We start from the raw sequence: 17389 nt of genomic DNA, 5'->3' as shown, positions 1-17389 counted from the left end.
TTTGCTCTTGGTAGTGGTTCTTCTTCAGTGGTTTAACTGAATGTTTGTGTTTTGTGAAAGTTCTCACATATTTGCACTGGTTGAGGCTCTTGAGAAGATGCACCAATAATCAGAGCAGTCTGAGTTCTACTGGCAGTTCTGTGTCCTTTGTCACTGTGTGTGTTTCACAGCTTGCATGAAACCAAGGGTGTCTTCTGCTCCAGGGGCTGATAAGCACATTGAAATATTGTAATAACCAGGAGTGCAAAGGCAGGTTTTTGTCAGCAGTAGTACGAGTTCAGAGAATTGAGTGTAGCTTTTTGTAATGCATTAAGATCCATTCTTGTTCCAACTAGCTTGTCATTGCAGATGGCAGATACCGAGTCCTGCTTGAACAGGCAGTTTGTGCAGTTAGAATTTGGATTTTAATGCAAGTCTGAGATCTGTAGAAATCTCAGATTGGGTTCTATGAACATACTAACCTTCATCTTTTGTTGTCTTAAACACTCTAATGCTGTTGGCTGGTCAGGCTTGGCAGAAGATTTTAGAGGAAAGCCCAGGTGGTATTAACCAACTAGGTAGGTGGCTGGCACTAATTCCTTGTCTACTTCAGTTGAAGTCCTGGCAGAGAAAAATTAATCTAAACCATTTGCCTTGTTGATTCTGATCTATCTGGCTTGATCACTGGAATAATCATGGGATCATAATGACATTGTCTGAGTGACTCAGATTAGATCATTCTCCTTTCTTGAGGAAACACTTGGATGAGTGCATCTTCATATCAAATGCTTGTCACCTTGGGCAGGCCAGGGGAATCTCTTCACCAGCCCAGTACTCACGGACAGTCCTTGCCTTTTAATGGAAGTGTTGATGTGTCCATCTGCAGGATTCCTTCTCTGTGTGTTGATTGGTGTGAAACAGGCAGTGCTTGCACCCCAAACTCCTGGGAAATACACGCTCAGTTGAGGTTTGAGATACCTGGCCACCACAATGGCTGGCAGAAATTGCATGTCTGTATCTCATGTGCAGCTCTGAAAGACTTCTATCTTGACATCATACAGCAAAGAGCAGCAGAGAAGAAGCAAAATGCATCTGCCCAGAATAGACAGTTTTCTTTTGAAATCCATGTTCCTGACTTTGTGTTGGGCACATAAAGATGGCTGTTGAGTTAGGATGAAGTAGAAATGTGGCTGCGTTCCTCCTGCTGGCAGCTGAATCTCCTGACACCGGGGGGCAGCACGGCTCAGCTGTGTGGCCATGCCGCAGCACAAGGGTTCCTGGGAAACATCGCAAGGAAAGCCTCTCCAGGCAGCGAGGAGTGAGTGGCTGCACTGGTGTGACTCACGTCTCTAACACGGGTTGAGAATACATGAGAAACCTGATACTGATCTTAGCCAAAAATGCCCATTTCTGTGGTGCTGCCACAAATGCTCCTTCCTAGGCTGCTCTTTGGAAAACTTAGTTTATCCAGAGTAACTTCTCTGGTGCAGTTCCACATTCCCCAAAGCCTGAGCATCTCCGTTCCTGTGCTTCCCATTCCAAAGCCTTGGCCTCCTTTTGAACATGCAGTTGGTTTCATTCCCACTCTGCTTCTGTTGCTATGCTCCTCTCTGTGCCCAGTGTTCTGCCTCTCCCTGTGTCCACTTGCTGCTTTCTTCCACGTTTGACTCAGTGGCTTTTTGTGCTGCTTGCAGTGCCAGGGCTGTCCTGCCTGGCTGCGTGAGCTCCTGCATGTCCCCTGCATGAGGGACTTTGCCTTCTGGAGGTCTCTTGGAAAGGTTTGTGCCTTTAAGCTAAACCCCTGGCTGCTGCTGGCTCTCCAGAGTCACATAGCAGTGTGAGCCCTGATGGGAAGACGTTCAAGAAAACTGCTCACAATAAGGGTTGCTTCCTGCTGTAATTTTCCTTTCCCTTCCTCTTGTTTTGTTCATCTTCCTTCAATTGAGATCAGCTTAGATGGCAACTCTGAACAGCAAGGAAGCAAAATTCTGTGTTGTTTGAGGAAAGCACAACAATACCCAGGCTACAGCAAGGAGCTCTCAGCAGAAGGCAGCTTTTCTTGGTGATAGTTTCTGTTTTTAGGCTGCCTGTGTTATTAATACACTGCTGTCCAGGGAGATGTACGTAAGCAGAAATTCAGACACCTGATACTTGCCAAACATAGTTTCCGTAGCAAGTGGACAGATGTGCTGTGTCATGAGTTATGCCCCAGTCCCTACACTGATTTTTATTTCTCATTTCTCCAGTAATTTGTTTGCTCATCTTAGACAAACACAAACCTCCTGGCCACTGATTTTAGGGCAGGCTCCAAATTGTTTTTACTGGGATGCTGGGAGTGTTGGGGCTGTGGTTTCAAGGCATGACTTGCAAGTTCTCTGCCTTTCAGTTATGAGTGACTTTGTGGAGCTGTTTTGCTGAACACTCATGTATGTATTACTGTTTGCAAGCCTGAGAAACTTAGTGCTAGCCAAGCCTGCTAATTTACACTCATTTATTACAATTTCTCTGGTTTGGAGGAGGGAGCAGGGTTTTAGAGTGCTCAGCATTTCCTGGCACAAGAAAGACTGGAAGTAAAAGAAGAATGGGGGGTAGAGAGGGTGGGGGAGAAAAGCAGACTTGGCTGCAAGATAGAGGGAAGGAAGGAATGAGGAAGGCAATGCTCACCTCTCAAGACAAAGATACTGGTGAATGTGGCAGGGTTAGACTGCTCAAAATTAAAGATGCAATTTTATGTTTTCCTACTTGTTTTGTCTGTTGGATGTGCTGTGGGATGCCCAGGGTGCATGGAGCATAAGGAATGTGCTGCCATCACAGCCCAAGTGCTGGTACTTGCTCTTGAGCCAAGTGAAGGAGGAGAGCAGGCAGGGCAAGTGACACTTGCTCTTGCCAGGACTGAGCCTGTTTGCTTGCATACCTGGCTTTGGGAATGGCTGCAGCCCCGGGCAGCGAGGTTAAAACCTGTCTGCAAATGGCTCATGGTGCAAGGGAGGACTGAGATGGCTCTGAGGGGTGACATGCTCTCCTCTCCAACTAACCAGTGAGGCAGAGAGGAGCTCCAGCAAATTCCCCTCTCCCAGCTTTTCCTTCAGAGTGCTGGGGAGCTTGGCTCTCACTTTGCAGTGTGATGCAGCTGGCTGGGCTGGGCTGGGCTGTGTGAGGTGCTGTGCACATCCCTGCCTGGGCAGGGTGCTGCAGGTGAAAGCTGGGCAAGCAGGTAGCAGAGTACAGTGAATGTGATCTCCATTATGTGTTTTCCAGGAATATCCACAAATCCTCTTGGACTAGACTCCTTTATTGTCCAAGATGCTGTTCAAACACATCCTTGTCTCCTGACTTTTCCATCTAACCCCCAGATTCTTGAAATGTCTAACTCTAGGCAGCAATAATCTGCACTTCTTAGCCAGAGATATGCTGGGGACCCCCCCAGGGTGGTGCTGGAATGGTGGGGAGGCCATTCTGTGTGTCAGGCTGCTGCTGGCACTGCTAATGCAGGCACATCCCTCCCTGCCCAAGGGCAGCAGCTGTCGGAGCAAGCTGAGGAAATGGTTAACTGTGTGAGCGAAATTTCCTAAAGTGAAACATTTTCTTCCATGCAGGGTGCAGCAAGGCCTCTCATCACTTCTGACACCCAGCATTAATTAAACATATGGCAGGAGCAGAGATCTTGGCTGTCCTGGGAGGCTTGGAGTAGTTACACACCTGCATGTCTGTGGCCGGTAACCATGTGGTTCCTGTGCTGGGAAAGGAGAAGCTGCAGAGAAGCTCCTACACAAGTCTTGGCTCTGTTCAGGGAAGAAAATGCTGGTTTATGATAGACCTCGAATGTGTTGTTGAAGAGAGGCAGAACTGTGAGGATTAACTCTGCAGGGCTTTGGGACAGAGAGGTGGGGCCTGCAGTGAGCCACAGGCACTGGGCTTGCTTCCTTTCCCTGTCTGTCCATTTGATCCATCACGTGGAGACTGGGGCTTGGCCTGGATTTTAAACTTGTTGTTTTAAAGAACAGGAAGGAAAGAAACAAATCCCATTTTTATGATAGTGATTTTGGAAAGCCCTGTTCTTTTCTGTGTGTTTTTCCAGTGCTGACTGAGAGGAGCCTTGGTGAGCAGATGTGGAAATCAGGCTGCTTGCTCTGCAGTGAGGCATTGCTGCCAGTTTCCCACAAGGGCTTGCACAAACTCCCGGTTTGCTGGTGTATTGGTTTCTTTAAAACAAGCAGGGAAGTAGAGCTACTTCTGTCAGGGTGGCTTCATAAGGCTGAGAGCATTGCAGCATTTTGAGGGTGAAGGCAGGACTTGCCTCTGCTGTGTTTGCTCAGTTAGTGTTTCTCACACAAGGCAGCCGTGCAGTGGGGAGAGAGCAGGGTCTGTGCCAGCTGTGCAGCAGCAGCAGCAAAGCTGCTTTGTCACCTGCACTATTTTTATTCTGTTGATGTGAGAGCTGGAAGGGCCCTGGTGTGATTTTCAGGTGCTGGACTGCATTTACAGGTCTGCCTGTTAGAAGAGGGTTGGGTTCATCTGCCCAGAGGTGATGGCAGAGGGAATGTAAGACAAATCCATAAAGTTTTCCTTCAGCTATCCCACACAAAGACATGCTGTTTGTGGTTTATTAACAGGGCAGTGCTTACAGTGTGTTCTATTGAACTATATCCTTAAAAAAAATTCCAGGTTGGAACTGCTGGAGCTTTGTGACTAGTCTGGCAGGAGCTGTGCATGTGCAAAGGACTAGCTCCAGAGGCACTATGGATTCTCCCAAGGCAATGTGTCTGTTGGTGTAATGTCAGTGCAGCTCCATCGGATGAATCACAGACTAAGTTTTTATCCTGAGAACTGCTACCTCATCTTTTTTCCCCGATCAGCTCATAATTTTACAAGATTAAATCCTGCCTGTTAATATATAGTACAGAATCAACCAGTTGGTTGTTAAGACTCATTTGGAGTTAGTGATTTGGACACTTGGGATTGGGTGGGCTGCCAGTGTATGTTTGCTGTGTTGCCATTCAATGTCAGCCCTCCCATTGCATTCTGTAAGAGCTTACATTAACTTCAGTAGAAATCTGCATTTGGGGTGAAGGGTGACCTAATCTTTAAAAAGGATCTTAATCCACTTAGCCTCTATTGCAAAGCTCAGCATTTTTTCCTTGTCAGGAGCAGACTGCATTCCTAACCTTGATGTGTCACTTTCCAGTTGGCTTAATATTTGGGTGAGGATAAAAGGAAATGTTTTTCAAATATTAAAAGAACCCATGCTGGTAAGGTATGTGCACGTGCAATGTGCAAGTATTAAAAAAAAAAGGAGATATGAGCATAATTGTGTTTGGATGGTGGAAAAAAGATAAAATAGTATCAGCAGATGACTACAGAGAACAAGCACAGGAAGAGGTAAATCCATGTGAAACAGTGTAACTGGGAAACAGTGAGGGAAGCGGAAATGGGGATGAAATGTCGTTTAATGTAAATTTAAGTGCAAGACAAAATAGAACTCTAGTTTGACCTGTAAATGTCTCTTCCCAGAGGCCTGAGGGCAGCCAGGAAAAATACAGTCTGTGATGCAAATATAAGACCTGCTGCCCATGCCTTGTAAGGCCAGAGCTGATCTTCCAGGCTACTGCATTAAATCTAGCACAGCTCAGAAAGCATGGAAAACTGTTGCCAATAGCCTGTGTTCAGTTTTGGGGGGTTTCAGCTCAGGCTCTGGTCACAAAACAAAGAACGCCACAATTAACACTAATTGGTACCTTCCTTGATGTTTGGTCAGGGAGAATGAACCATTCCCTGCCTTCCTGGAGGCAGTCACTCCAGGTCAGGGGAAGAAGCCTGTGGGGATGTCGCCTGGCTCACAGGACCTTCCTGCCAACGGGAAATCTCGAATCCAACCCAATTCACACTGCCTGAGGACTACCTGCTTTGTACAGGATGTTTCTCCTTGGGTGGCCAAATGTCTGCAAGGAGTGAGCACACGTAGACGAGCCAGTGTGCACTCCATGGCCCTTGAAGCCATTTGCTCATTTCCCTTTAATCAAAACCTTCTGCTCTTGTGTTTTCTTTTCTGTTTGGTGACTGAAGCGAAGCTTCATGTGCCTTCACGTGGAGTTAAGTGGGTCAGTGGGATGCTTTGTTCGTGGCAGCTCTCACGTGGAAAAAGTCCGACGCAAAACGCTGAGGCTTGGCAGGAAAGTGCCAATTAAAGATAGCGGTGCGGGAGCACATTGTGTCAGCTGAAAGTGCTCAGATCTGGGGCTGTGACAACTGCCATGTGCAAAGGGAAGAACGAGGAATTATTAAATTTCGTGTTGATCTGAAGTACTTGTGCTTTCCCTGTCTCAAGCGTTGTTCTCATGCAGCATGGACGAGGAGTTTACTCCCTGTTTCCCAGGTGAGTGAGGGGTAGAAGAGGTGAGTCACACAGGGGCCTGTGCCAGAGGAGGATCAGCAGCACTCACAAGTTGGGTACTTGGACTTCGCCTCATGTTGGCCCATGGTATTTGTGCCAGCAGCATTCCAGCCTTCTCCTCAGCATGGCACACGGCTGTGCAGGTGATGTAAGTGCCAGGAGATGGCAAAGGGAGAGATCCATTGCTACATGAGTCAGTGAAGCTGTTCTCCCCCTTAGCCATGCAAGCAGTCAAGTTGGGACAGCACATAAAGGAAATGTGGCTAAGTCTGCATAGCAGTGTGCCAACTCCAGGAAAGCAACCCAGGGACAGCCAGGCTTTGACACTGCTGTCCTCTGCTGTTAAGGGCAGCTACATCATCATACTGTCATTCATAAATAAAAACATTTCTCCCTGAAGCACCAGGCTCTCAGATTCCTGAGCAGATGTTGTGCAAAAGGGCCCTGAAGGAAAGGGGAAGAGCAGGTCATTCAGGTATAGTCAGTGTTTCTGCTGAAATAGTCCATCCATCTGCTTCCCACAAGTTTTACTGATATGTTTTCATTTGAATGAGCAATGTTTGTAATTGAAAGCTAGACTATCCTTACATTTCTATATTTAAAAAAGCTTTCTGACTTTGTTTTGCCCTTACTTAAAGCTTTTTGTGCCCTTGCTGCAGATGTCCATAAGTTCATGTCTTTTTTCACGTTGCAGATGGGCTGTGCTCTGTTTGCACGTGTATAAGCACACAGCTCCTTGTGTCCAACCTTTCTCAGCAAGCAGGGAGCAGGGTTCTTTGCAGTGGACTGATTAGAGAGATGCCTGCAGCTTCACTGGGAACAGTATCCTCTCAGGAGACTTTTCCGCTGCACTGGTCTCTCTGTTTTGGAGACAGGTAAGTAAATGGAGACTTTCAGAAATGACAGCATAGTAAAAAGTACCTTTTTTAGGTATGTTATGGATAAAGGTACTGCCAAATGCCTGCTGCTGAGCCACTGGTAGTGAAGGCCTGGTCAAGCAGTCTCATGTGATGGCAGCAGCTCCTCCAGTGGTTACTTCAATTTCCTCCATTTAGAGTCCTCTCTGCACCCCAGGATGAATTCCCAAGGGCTCCTTAGCAATAGCACAGTTAACCATAACTTTGGAGAAGCCGAGGTATCCCTGCAGACTGGATTCCATCCAGAAGCTTAGATCTGGCTGCCCTTGGGGTATCCTGCCGTGCCTTCACGGTGTTTCCATGGGGAGCTGTCGCAGGCCATGGATGTGCAGCTCTGTCACAGGCCTGCCAGAACTAATGTAGAGTGATGGCCCTGGGAATGCTGATGGATTGTGCCACAGAATCAAGAGCAGAATTAAAGAATACTGAAGATTGATGTTAAGAAACCTAAAGACCAAGAATCACAAGAATCGAGGTATCCCTGCAGACTGGATTCCATGCAGAAGCTTAGATCTGGCTGCCCTTGGGGTATCCTGCCGTGCCTTCACGGTGTTTCCATGGGGAGCTGTCGCAGGCCATGGATGTGCAGCTCTGTCACAGGCCTGCCAGAACTAATGTAGAGTGATGGCCCTGGGAATGCTGATGGATTGTGCCTCAGAATCAAGAGCAGAATTAAAGAATACTGAGATTGATGTTGAGAAACCTAAAGACCAAGAATCACAAGAGCGCTTTCACCTCCTCCTTTTAAAAAGCTGGAAGAAAACCTGCAGGTTGCAATGTATTTTTGACTTCTTTTCCTAATGAAAACAAGGCTTATGTGACCAGTCTGTCTGTCTGCTTCTATTCAGCTGTCAGGCTAACCCCCTCCTTTTCCCTTCTCAGTGTTTAGGGGGGAGGAAACAATCTCAAATTTCATGAGAATGGAAGAGAGAAATAATCATTGCCAGCCTCGGGGGTAGGCAGCAGGGAGCTCGGGCGTGGTGTGATCCCTTGTGATGGAGGCCTGCCCTTCCATCTGCACTGGGATACAGCCCTGGAGTAACCCACCTGCCACCGTGTCCCCTTGGAGGGGAGTGGCACAGGACACACAAAGGAAGGTAGGGCTGCTGAGAGAGCAGGGGGATTAGAGGGACAAAGGACACAGACCCTGAGAAGCCAGGCATCATCAGTGCTGCTGCTCATGGAACAATATCTTGAATATAGGCATAAACTGTTCTAAAAGTCTCTGCAGGGAGCAAGGAAACAGTCATGTAGTAACAGAAAAAAAAATCCAAGTATTAGAGCTGATTATGTGACAAATTTATTTCTGTGCAGACTTTACCTGCTTTAAAATAAAAATGTGAAGAAAACGCATAAAGACCATGTCCACAATCTGCCAGTTGCACAAGGCAGCTTCTAGGTTTTGTGCAGTTGTTGTCCCCTGAAGCCTTGCAACAAAAAAGAGAACAAAAGTAATATTTTCTATGAAGTTTTACCTAGGAGGGGAGAAAAAAAAATACTTCAACCTATGCCAGCTGCATTTCTCAGCATTTCTTTACAAAGCTTTAGGCTGCCAAAACAGTGAATGTAGAATCACCAGAAGTAAGAATCTGTGAAAAAAGGGCAAACATACAATTATATCAGAAGGCAGTTTTGGGAGATTTCCAAAGTAAATGCTTCTTCATTGTAATACTGAAGAGAATAAATTTACAGCAAATGTGAGACACGCAACAATAAGTGTGTGATACAAAGTTATTGATTTCTTACTAAAACTAAACAAAATATTGCTTATCAAAATTCACCTAACTTACTACTATTCCGTTTTAATCTCATTTTCTTGCTTAAGATGAGGAAGGTATTTTGGGAACAGAGCAGGAACTATCTGGATTCTCAGAGAGAACTTTGCCTGCAGTTCTAGCAGATCCAAAGTGGGGTGATTGGTCCTTTGTTAATGTACCCATGATCTCTGTCCTCAGGTGCTGTTGGGAGACTGCAGAACAGGAGAAGGGCAAAACACTGGAGGAGTCCTGTTTGCAGAAGAGCCCAGGCAGGGAGGGGAAACACTCAGCAGGGGCTGTGCTGAGGCAGAGCTGTGGTGTCTGTGCTGTGGGCAGTGCTTAGCCAGTTAGGGCTCTCAGGAGATTAGCTGCTGCCTGGGGTGAGAACCATGGTAATTTCTAAAGCTGGTTTGTAATCACCTGCTTTCAGTTTACTCAGACCTGGCATCCTTTTAAGCACTAATATCCCCAGCTTTCTCTTGCATCTGTGCAGCCTGTTCCAGACTGCGCTCGGCCTGCACCCATGGCTTCACCCAGAGCAGCAGTTGATGGCAAAAAAGAACAAGCTGGAAAATCTTGGATTATTGGGAGGGAGCTTGCCAGAAGTCACTGCTGTGCCAGAGCTGTGAGCCAAGGAGAAGGGCGTTATTATTTCATGAAGTTATGAATGGAAATCGATCCTTTGTTCCATAGGGCTCTCCCCTGCTGTGGTGCTCATTGGGAGCTGCAGTGTTATGGAGCCAGCTGCCTTCCACAGCACAGGGGACGAGGGCACAGAGGGTTGAGGGGACATGGAGGTTCATTCCCCACATCCAAAGGGAGAAAGCAGTCATGAGCCCAGGGAACAGGATGGCCGAATACATGGTGGTAAAGAGCTTCTGCACAGGGCATTTATTTCCCATTCTCACCTCAGTTATAGAGTGGGAGTACTGCAAATTTTTCCATGAAGGGGAAAGAAGTAGTTGCTTTTAAATGCAGCTTTTAACTCAGGTTGCAAAAAAAAAGACATGGAGTGGGTCTAGTGGGAGGGCAACAAAGATCATTAAGAGACTAGAGCATCTCTGGTATGAGAAAAGGCTGAGAGAATTGGGGCTGTCCAGCCTTGAGATGGCAGAGAGGACTTCATCCGTGTGCATAAATATCTAAAGGGGGATGTCAAGAGGATGGATCCGGGCTCTGCTCGGCGGAGCCCAGCAACAGAAGAGGCAACAGGCAGAAACTGATGCGCAGGAATTTCCGCCTGAACACGAGGAAGAACTTATTTATTGTGCAGTGACCGCGCACTGGAACAGCTTGCCCAGAGACAGCGTGGATTTCCCTGGCTCCAGAGCCGTGCCGGAGCAGGAGGCGGGGCAGGGGTCCCGCTGCCTCCCGGCCGTGCCGCGGCTGCTCCGCGGGGCCCTCACGCCGTCCGCGCCAGCCCGGGGGCTCCCCCACAGCCTTCCGGCCTGCCCCGGCCGGAGCAGCAGCCGGGGGCGCGGCAGGGGCTGGAGGCCGGTCAGCGGGGACGGGGCCGTGGCATTCCCGGGAAGAGGAGTGGCATTCCCGGGCACAGGAGTGGCATTCCCGGGCACACGCGTGTCCGCGCTCCCGGGCCCGGCTCCCGAGCGGGCGGGGTCGCCATGGCGACCGGTAACGGTCCCCGCGCATGCGCACGGCGCGCGCTGACCTCACCGCCCGGAGGGGCCGGGGCTGCGGGGGCTGCCGGGCCTGGCGCGGGGCCGCCCCCCGCCCCGGGGCCGCCGAAGGGCAGGGGTCCCGGGGGGATCCCCGCTGGAGCGGACAGCCCGGCCGAGGGAGACGGAGAGAGAGGGAGCGGCGCGGGGCTTTGCCAGCGCCGGGGCTGCCGCGCTCCCGACAGCACCGTGTGCCTTGGGTGGGTTCAGCCCTTGCGCTTGGCCCCTTTGTGCACGTGCCGTGCTCTGCTTCGTTTGCTTCTGGCTGCGTTTGCAATGGGAGTTGGGTCAGAACTGCGAGTTGGTGCGAAGGGGTGGGCTGGTCATTTGGGCAAATCCTGCAGAAACGCTTCAGAGAGGTACTGGGTCTGAGTAAATAAGATGTAATTGTGCGTGTTACAGGCCTGTGTGGGCTCTGCACAAGGTATTTTTAATGTTATATGTCTAAAGATACTGGTGAGGGAGGGATAGGCTGCCTCCTTCCCCAATACCCTGCACGGCTGCTTGAGAGGGATGTGGGAAGCTGAGGCAGGATAACAGGCTCAGGTTGTCTGGGAAGCCTGTGCTGGAGCAGCACAGAGGCTGCCCAGGTGTGTGGGTTTTCTGACCAGTAGATTTCTCTGCCCCATGCGGACTTACTTCATATGTCAGTGTTTCATAAAGGAGGCTGGGGTTAAGTAAAGCAGCATGTGCCAGGGCAGTGTTAATAGGGCAGGGATGTGGTCTCTAGCCCAGCACTTGTGCCAGCATCAGAGACAAGTATGTCTTAGTCCAGTTTGCTGCTGAGCAGTGTAGCTGCATTTCTTTATCTCTTTTGAGCTGTTGCATCTCTGTTCTGTGGTCCTCTTGATGCTCCCTTGGCACCCTTGAGGAGAAATCGAAGTATTGTCGCTTGACACCTGGAGACACAGATCCATCATTTAGGTCAGTAGTGCTTAGATCTCAGAAAGGTGTTGGAAGTGCAAGTATTTGTTTCCTGGTGGGATTCTGAGTTGGATTTAAGAGTTTTGCAGCTGGAGAAGGGATATGTTTGAGAACTTGCAGTAGGAGTCAGCTTTCTCTTGAGTAAAGGACTACACCCAAGTGCAGAGTGGAACTGCAGTACTGTCATATTCAGGGTCTTCCTTGTCGTGGCAACACAGCTTGCTGTATGGAGCAAGCCTTTGTGCTGCATTCCTGGGCTTGGCAGAGTTGAGCCTTTGCTTGTTTTCTCTGTTGAGCCCTGTCAGTGGGACTGAAGCCTGGAAGTTATGAGAGGGGCAGAGGAATGACATGTCACCATGGGTGATTCTCTCTGTATTTCATAGTCTCACTTGCTTAATTTTTTTTAATTGTTGCCAACATAAATAGATTTTTTTTTTCATACTGGTGCCTGCAACATTCCTGTGGAGTCCTTAGAATTTGTCAAGCAGCTTCAGAACTTTCTGTTTCAAGAAGAAAAATGCCGTGGTGTTATACACTTCAGCCTTGCTTCAGTTAGCTGATAACAAGCGGTGTTAAAAGTGACAGAGCAGCAGATTTTAGAAGTGGAAATGTTTCTCTAATTCACGTGACGTTCCCCAGAAGTACAGCTGGAGAGAGTGCCTGTGACTGAATGAGTTGGTCCTCCAGGCATCTTTGAAGTTCTGCAGGAATCTTGAATCTGTGCTGCAGTTTAGGTGTTAAGAAAACTATATATTTAAACAGCAAAAGTCAAACTGAAATGAAATTTCTCTGTTTCTCCCATATTAATCAATCCTTCTCTATCCGTCAGGCAATTTGGTCAGGGCAGTTGGATGTTAAGAGGATGAGAGTTTGCAGCAAGTCTGGCCACTTCTGTAGTGATTTACAGCATCACAGAGGAGGATGAGGGCAGGATGTCCTCTGCAGAGGAGCCCTCAACAACTTTTGTGTCAGGAGCACAGAGAGGCTGGACACAAAATGTTCAGAGGGATAAAGCAGTGACCTTCCCTGCATGTACCTCACAATTTCAACATGCACATGGATTTCTGTGGGAGTAATGTGGCTTTGAAGCTTGTGGACTGCCATTACAGGTCCCTTGTGGCCTCAGATGACTTTGGATCAGGCTCATGTGTCACCCTGCGTGTCTCATTATCTCAGGCCTTGCCTAGACTGGGACTGGAAATCTTGTTGGTGTGCCGGGATGGGGCTTGCTGCTGTTTGTGCCTCCTTGGCTGGCAGTTGTTATTGAAGCTTCTCGTGGATTGTGACAGTGCCAGCTCACCTTGGAGCAGTGATTGCCAGTGCAGTGGAGAAAATGCTGGCAAGTATAGAAAGGTCTGTCACCTGAGCGAGTAAAATAGACTGTCCATGTCTATTAATTTCCTCAGACTGCAACTTGAGTAAATTGTGAGCAGTCTGACTGTGAGGATGGGGGTTTGCTTCTTTCTTTGATGGAGGTTGATGTGATGGTGATGTGCAGCTTTAGCTCTACCTTGCTGTTTGATGGTGTCCACTTCATGTTGTGCTTTGCTCAGTTGTTCCTTTTCCATCACTCTACCATGTTAAAGCTTGCATTATGTGTTTCTTTAGAGCTCATTCAGTGGTTTGGATCTTGTCTGTTGGACCAACCTGTTACCAGTTCTCAAAGCTATGTGAAAGCATGGTGTGAGCTGTTTATGAGCTTTGCAGAGTGCCATACTGAGGAGCTGAGCACATACGTGTTCTGTGGCATTCTGCACTGCTGTCTGGCTCTGTCATGCATGGGACAGTTCACTGTCTCCTCTCTTTGGGAGCATTAGCACTCTTACACCTGGAAAAAAAGCCACACCACAAAACCCAGATGAACTGCATGGAGTTGTAACTGTTCAAGTTGTAGAAGGGCAATAAATGGGTTTTGTTGGAGAGGTTGCAGGTGCTCCCCAAGAGATTTGATCTCAGTTCATGGTTAGTGTTTGAGTTCATGTGGCTTCCTGTTCTGCCCCTTAATCAAATCTCTGCATGTTTGGCTCTGCAAGGAGGGAGATGTCCATTCTGCATCCAGAAACAAGTATGCCAAGCAGGAGCCACAAAATTAATTATTAGGGAAGCGTCATCATCATTAGTTTATGTGAGTGGGAAGATTTAAAAATCTCTAATTGTTTCCACTGCCAGCAGGATAACAGACTAAACAGCCTAACCAGGCCAGTCCCTGATGCAGTGTTTTAGTATTTCAGGCTTAGTCTGTGGCCCTTTCTTTACAGTTTGTGTTTAGATACTTCAGATTCCAAGATATTTCAGAAAGCCAAATTTATATTTAAACAGCAAAAGTCAAACAGTAATTTGCTGAGGTAGAAATCTGATCAAAACAAAGTCAGATTTTGACAGGTATTTCAAAGTGCTGCTGAGCAGAAGGGAGGAATTGCAGGTGTGTCTCTGCTTGTTATATGCAGGTGCTTTCGTAGGCCAGAAGCTCCCTTAACTTACTGACAGAGACCAGGAAAATAACCTTTTTCTAAAGCTGTTGACTTGTAAATGCTGCTGTTGCACCCCACAGCCAGTGTCCCTTGAGGGTTTGCACCCAAGGTTTCATCTTCTGAATTATTTTCCTGTTCTAGCCTGTCATTTTACTATAAGCACTTGTCTCTCAAGTACTTCCTTCCGGGGTAGTTCTGGTTTGGGCTTTCACACAAAAACTGACTTCTGTGTCACCAGCCGTTATATATCAGTAGGGATAACAAGGTCCTGGAGGACTGGAGTAAGAAATTTATGTCAAACACACTGCTCTCTTTAAAATTCAGTTATTTGGATCTTATACCAGCATATGATAGTATCAGTTTTTTATTTTCCCAAGGTGTTCTCACCCTCAGTTACCACTGCCACTGGAGACTTGCTTTAGAGTGACTCTGGGAAAGGCACTGAATTTCTACCCCATACTGCATATAAAATAGGAAGGTGGTATTATACTACTTTTTTCTTCAAGTGATGTACACAAAGGAGATGCTTTCCATCTTCAGGACTGCCTAAATTAGTAATCTTAGCCTGAGGGACTTAAATCATTCACAATGCAAAGAGAAATTACGAGATTCAGATGTTCTGTGAAGCCACTTGTCATGCCAGCACACTGCGAGTGATGATGGCTCACTGCTCTAATTCTCAGTAGCATTCTACTTCCAAACCTTGCTGAGCATTTTACTCACAAGGCTACAGGTGAAAGTCTCTTCTTCCCTTGTTTTTTTTCCAGATGTTCCTATGTTGCTGCTGGATTGTGGAGGAAAGGGTGAGGATGTGACTGGAAAATTTTGTCCTGCTCTCCTAGTTGCTGTGGAAAGGGGGCTGATGACACCTCCATTCTTCTGGGATGCCAGACAGCCCCCTGAGGGGAAACTTGTGCACCCTTGGCTAGGTCACCTTGCAGAGCCAGGCTGGAAGTCGTAGAGCCAGTGCTGTATGGTTTGTGTGCCAGGGTCCCACAGTGTCAGAGCTGCAGGCTCTGAGATAAGGTTAGATCTCTAGAGTAAGGGACAGGGAGGATATTTTCATACACATAAACTCAAAACTCAAGGACTATTCTCAGAATTAAGTGTGGTGATGATGATAGTCACACCACCACTGGTCCCACAGCCCCTAGTAAGTTGCTTGTAGTATGTTTCCTTGGAACCATGAACTGAGATTTCTGCAAGAGGGAGTCTACAGAGAGCAACTCCTGCCTTGTAGGATTTTGAGCTGCATCTTGGCACTTGAACTGTTAAAAAGGAAGGAGACCTTGAAAGCTCATTTTAGACTTGTCCTTGTCTCAGACAAAGTTAAAACCAAACTAATTTCAGAGAGGGGTTGTATTAGGAAAACAAAAGATGTTAAAGCTCATCTCATTTTCTACCCTAGTCTGGAAGGGCTACTCCCAGTCTGCAAAGTGGTTTCATTAGTGGGGGGTATTGGAGTCACATTGAGGTGACCTGTGAGTTGTTGTGATTTGCTGCAGCTTCATTACTGATGGGATTTTTTTGAGGATTGTTGCATTGCTTAAATTGGTAGCTCTGTGTGAGGTGTTTAGTTACCCAGGCAGCAATGTAAACCTTTAGTGGAGGCATAAGAATTTCTGTTATCTGAAGCTTATCTCTCATCTTACCCAAGCTAGGTAATGCAACTTTCACAGCCAGCATCTGGCCTAGAAGGTTTGTGTATGGGGAAGAAGGCCATAGTTAGCTTAAGCCCTGGAAATCTTTCAGCTGTCTTCATTCTAGAAATCTGCTCAGTTTTCCTGCTGGCAGTGGAGTTGTGCCCTGCTGCAGGTTGGTTACAGTCTGTACATTTGAAGATGAGCCCCTTAACAGACTCCAGCCACGTTTGAAGACCAGCCAATATTTAGCAGAGTCCTAATAAGCCTCCAGCCAGACCTGGCTCTTGTAAGGTTGAACTGCCTGCAGCAGTAGAGATTTACACTGCTGTAGTGCACCTGGTGCTGTGGGAAGATGAAGAAACTCTCCTTTGAAGACCTTCCTGAAAAAGAAACTGCATCCAGCTAGGCAGTGCTTTCTTATCAGCGAGGTTGGACTGAGAAGTGGTGGCACTGGCACTGTCTGAGGACAGTTAAAAGTTACTGGATGGGGCGTGGAAGGAGTGCATCAAGTGCCACCAGAGACACTTGGTACAGGGAGATAAGCACGGGGCTGTCCCACCAGCTAATTAGAAAAGCATGAGTTGTCAGTCTGGAAATCTTAAGATACCATCTTTGGATTAGGGGGAGGCTCAAGTACAGGGCAGCACTAATTACTGATTTAAAACAATCACAGTGATTGTGTAATATTCCCTGTCACTAAAGAAACATTATTACCTTCTTCTGGGTACGGGTGAACAATGGGGTGAGCCCATCTGTTAGTTGCTTGGTGGGTGTTTCCTACAAACTCCCTTTGGCTCCAGAAAAATGTTGCTTTCTTCTTCAAGTAGGACACTTGATGTGGTACTTGCCACCTCCTTCTCTCAGAGTTAGAACAAGTAGGAACGCTTTGAGCTGCTTTGTTCACGGCTGCTTGCACACCCGAGGGAAGAGCAGGTTTGATTGAGTGCTTGATGATTGTAATACTTTGTAGAGGCCTGACACCAGTCCCCTCTGGGGAGGGTATAGCTGTCCTGGTGGAAGCAAAAATAGAGAAGTGGACAGAGGGCTGAGAACTTCCACCCTGCAGAGCTGCAATTTGACACTGCCTTGCTGACGAGATCTCCACTTGGTCTTTGCTGCACATGGTTTCCACATGCTGTTCTAAGTGCTCTGAATTTCTTGCCCAAGGGGGCTTGGCTGGCAAACCAAGTTAGTTATGTTTTTACACTGCCCACCTTGCAGAAGTGGTGGACTACTGCAGGTTGGATGTCTGGTTGCTTTTATATTTGAAAAAATTGCTCCATTTGTCTAGGGTGGAGATCTCCTGAAGGATCTGAGTTCAGTTGTTGACAGAGGTCTGTTGAATATACCTTAAACTAATTTTAAGCTGAAGTGACTGAATTATGTCCTGAGACTTGTGAAGAAGGAGGCTTGTTGGTACTATTGTGTTGCTGTGTTATTTCTACAGATGTTGGGCTACAGCTAACCACATGCACAAAAAAAGGCACCAGAGGAGTGTGGTCATGTTTACAAGTTGGTTACAAATTAAGCTCACTGGCTGGAAGTTGAGAGATACCTTCAGGAAGATGACTGGTTATTGAGTGGTGCTGGCTCTTGCCTCTGGTGATTGTGAGTGGCAGCAGGAGGCTTGT

At 47.4% G+C, this 17389-nt stretch overlaps 1 protein-coding gene across 1 annotated transcript in view; it reads left to right on the top strand.

Annotated features, from left to right (window-relative positions):
* The first annotated feature begins 10900 nt into the window (after positions 1 to 10900).
* Positions 10901 to 17389, top strand: part of CLASP1 (cytoplasmic linker associated protein 1) — a 168105-nt gene continuing 161616 nt past the window's right edge. The window contains exon 1 of the mRNA XM_039701680.1: positions 10901 to 10920. The gene's annotated coding sequence lies outside the window, so the exon portion shown is untranslated. The remainder of the gene's footprint in view (positions 10921 to 17389) is intronic.

This window comes from Passer montanus, unplaced genomic scaffold, assembly GCF_014805655.1.
Source record: "Passer montanus isolate IOZ18808 unplaced genomic scaffold, ASM1480565v1 scaffold1, whole genome shotgun sequence".
Taxonomy (NCBI): domain Eukaryota; kingdom Metazoa; phylum Chordata; class Aves; order Passeriformes; family Passeridae; genus Passer; species Passer montanus.
This window is presented reverse-complemented; position numbering and strand designations above follow the sequence as displayed.